Source organism: Lynx rufus, unplaced genomic scaffold (genome assembly GCF_022079265.1).
Source record: "Lynx rufus isolate CCGP_SWC_20201006 ecotype Redwood Valley unplaced genomic scaffold, mLynRuf1.p SCAF_12, whole genome shotgun sequence".
Classification (NCBI taxonomy): domain Eukaryota; kingdom Metazoa; phylum Chordata; class Mammalia; order Carnivora; family Felidae; genus Lynx; species Lynx rufus.
Window position 1 is genome coordinate 66,109,210 of NW_025814826.1, and position 3,473 is coordinate 66,112,682.

General features: G+C 48.0%; 1 pseudogene; it reads right to left on the minus strand.

Annotated features, from left to right (window-relative positions):
* Nucleotides 1-2,596: 2,596 nt before the first annotated feature.
* Nucleotides 2,597-3,262, minus strand: LOC124507489 (60S ribosomal protein L17-like; annotated as a pseudogene).
* Nucleotides 3,263-3,473: the final 211 nt, after the last annotated feature.

Below are 3,473 nucleotides of genomic sequence, written 5' to 3' on the forward strand. Positions count from 1 at the left end.
AATGAGTAGGGGGAGGGGCAGAGGCAGAGAGAGAGAGAGACAGAGAGAGAATGTTAAGCCGCTTTTGCACTCAGCATGGGGCCTGACGCGGGGGTTCTATCTCAGCACCGTGAGATCATGACTCGAGCCAAAATTAAGAGTTGGACACTTAAGTGACGGAGCCACCCCTCCACATTTTCTACAACACTTGGTATCATCTGTCTTTTTGAATAAGCCAGTGTGAGTGGGGTTATGGACTGAACTGTGTCCCCCCAAATTCATATGTCGAAGCCCTATCTCCCAGTGCAATTGTGTTTGGAGATAGGGAGGTAATTAAGTTTAAATGAGGCCATAAGTGTGGGCCCTAACCCCATAGGAGCAATGTCCCTATAAGAGGAGAGAGAGCAGACCTGTGTGCGTGCGCATGTGTGCGGGCACATGTGGGTGCACACACACGGGGAGGGCCACGTGAGGACACAGTGAGAAAGTGGCTGTCTCCACGCCAGGACGAGAAGGTTCACCAGAAACCAGCCCTATTAACGTCTTGATCTTGAACTTGCAGCTTCCAGGTCTGTGCGAAATAAGTTTCTGTTTAGGCTCCCCCACCCCCATCTGGGTATTTGTTAGGCAGCTGAGCTGACCGATACAAGTTGTGTCTCATTTTGGTTTTGACTTGCCCTTCTCTGATGGCTAATGATGTTCAGCATCTTTTCATGTGCTAGTCGCCATTTGTACAGTTTCTTTGAAGAACCTTTGCCCGTTGTTAAATTGGATTGTTTGTCGTTTTATTTTTGAGTTTAAGGGTTCTTCACATGTTCTTGATAGAAGTCCTTTATCAGGATTGTCTTTTCACTTTCTTGATGGTGTCCTTTGAAGAACAAAAGTTTTTACTTTTTTTTTTACCTTTTTTTTTTTACTGTTTATTTTTGAGAGAGAGAGAGAGAGAGAGAGCAGGGGAGAGGCAGAGAGAGGGGGAGACACAGAATCTGAAATAGGCTCCAGGCTCCAAGCTGTCAGCACAGAGCCCGACGTGGGGCTTGAACTCACAGACCATGAGATCGTGACCTGAGCCGAAGTCAGGCACTTGACCGACTGAGCCACCCGGGCATCCCCAAAAGTTTTTACTTTTAATGAAATCCAGTTTGCCTGTTATTTTCTTCTGTTGTCTGGGCTTTTGGGGTCATGTTTAAGAAGCCACTGCCTAATCCAAAATCATGAAGATTAGCCCCTGTGTTTTCTTCTAGGAATTTCGTAGTTTTGCCCTTACATTTAGATATTCGATTCATTTTGAGCTATTTCTTGTGGATGGTGTGAGGTAGCGGTCCAGTTTCGTTCATTTGCATCTGGACATCCAGTTGTCCCAGTACCGTTTGCTGAAAACAATTATTCTTTCCATCCTTACCAAACATCAATTGACCATAAACGTGAGGGCTTATTTCTGGACCTTCAATTCTGTTCCATCGACCGATTCATTCACTGATTCTAGTGCCACACAGCCTCCGATTACCATTATTCATGTAACTTTTGAAACGAAGAGTGTGAGTTTTCCAACTTTGTTGTTTTGGTTTTTTTTTTTTTCAAGATTGTTTCGGTTTTTTTCTGGGTCCCTTCAATTGCCATGTGACTTTTGGGGGTCAGCCTGTCCATTTCTACACAGAAGGTAACTCTAGGGAGATGCGAGTCCCTAGCTACTTCTGGCTCCCTGCACGCGTAGACAAAGCACTTTCCAGGAAGCGAAGGTCTAATCTGGGTCTAAGATTTTGATAGAGCTTGTGTAGTGTTTATACACAAACCTGGAGAGTGCTGCTGTCTTAACAGTGTTAAGTGTTCTGAGTCATCAACATGGCAAGGTTGGTTTCTAATATCATTTTATTTTTTGAGCAGGTAAAAATTGTACGTGGTGCAAAATTTTCTTTTAAAAGTACAGAAGGGTGACAAGGAAAAGTAAGTCACTTGCCGGATCCCCCCTGCTTCTGCGAGCCTCCGCAGAGGCAGCTGCCACTGTCACTCAGTGTGACAGTCGCTCAGCACAGCCATTGCAACCTATGCCCACAATGAGGGTGGATGCACACTGCTCTGCCCTTGCTTTTGTCCTTAATGATCACAGCAGGTGGCATCGGCGCGGTGCCCTCCTGTGCCCACAGCTCCTCAGACTTCGTGAGTGTGCGCAGGCACCCCTCTTTCAGTTTGGCTTGGGGGGCTTTCCCTCCCAAGGGTGGGCAGCCCTTATTTGAAGGACTGACCTTGGGCTACCAGAGTCCGTTTCGTCTACACATGCAGAGACTCAGAAGCGGCTGGGGAGCCTCCTCTCCCCAGAGCGGTCCTCAGCCAAAGACGGAGGTGGAGGAGAACGAATGCTCTGGCCTCCCTTCCCTCTCCTGGAACGGCTGGAATGCAACTGATCCTCAGAGGCCCTGCAGGGTCAGCACCCACCCCTCTTGCTGGCAACCCTCATCTAGGGAGCACAGCTGGGGACCCAAACAAGGTGTCAGCTCAGCACCTTTGCTCCGTGTGGGTTCATGAAGAACGTGCTCACTTTTTTTGTTTGTAAATGTTTTATTTATTTTTTATTTATTTTTCCGTTTTTACTTTTATTTGCATGTATGTTATGCAGAATTTACTCCCGGGCCGTAAGTTTTTGCTTCTCCAGTTTCTTCTGGGATATCTTTTTCTTCTGTGCAACTTCCTCTTCTGGTTTAGGAACAACCTGTTCTTTTTCTGTGGGGATCGTCTCAATGTGGCAGGGAGAGCTCTGCATGGGCTAATCCGACCGTGAGCCCTGTAAGTTCTACGCCGCATTTTGGGGGCTCTGTTCACCTGGATGTGCTCAATGACCAGAGAATCTACATCTAAACCCTAAGCGCAGCACTGCTCTCTGCATTTTTAAGCATGTGCAGGAAAAATTCGGCATTCTTTTTGGGCCACCGACCCCGTGTCCAGCCCCACTGTTTGGCCTGGGCCCACCTACCAACTCCACCATTGCAGTGTTGGAATGGCACACGTTGCTTCTGCAAAGTGACATCGTTCAGATACTTGGTGGCTTTTCGGATATGCATACCCTTGATGGCCTGGGCAGTTTCCCGCGTGTTCTTAAAGTGAACACGAAGATTTGACCCTGATGACTTGCGTGATTTTGTCGGATTTTCCGGGTCAAGTGAATAGCGAACCATTTTCAGAGATCGCCTCAGGCCACTTATGGGAAGAGGAAGAGCGGTGGCTCCTGGGAGAATTCATGCGCACTCCGTTTTATTTATTTTTGAGAGAGAGCGAGCGAGAGTGAGCACGCATGAGCGGGGGAGGGGCAGAGAGTGAGGAGGACAGGGGATCCGAAGCAGGCTCCAGGCTCCGGACTGTCAGCACAGAGCCCGACGCGGGGCTCGAACCCACAGACCGTGAGATCATGACCTGAGCTGACTTAACCTCTTACCTGAGCCACCCAGGTGCCCCATATCTTTTCTCTTTTGTAAGTTTATTTATTTGTTTGAGAGAGACAG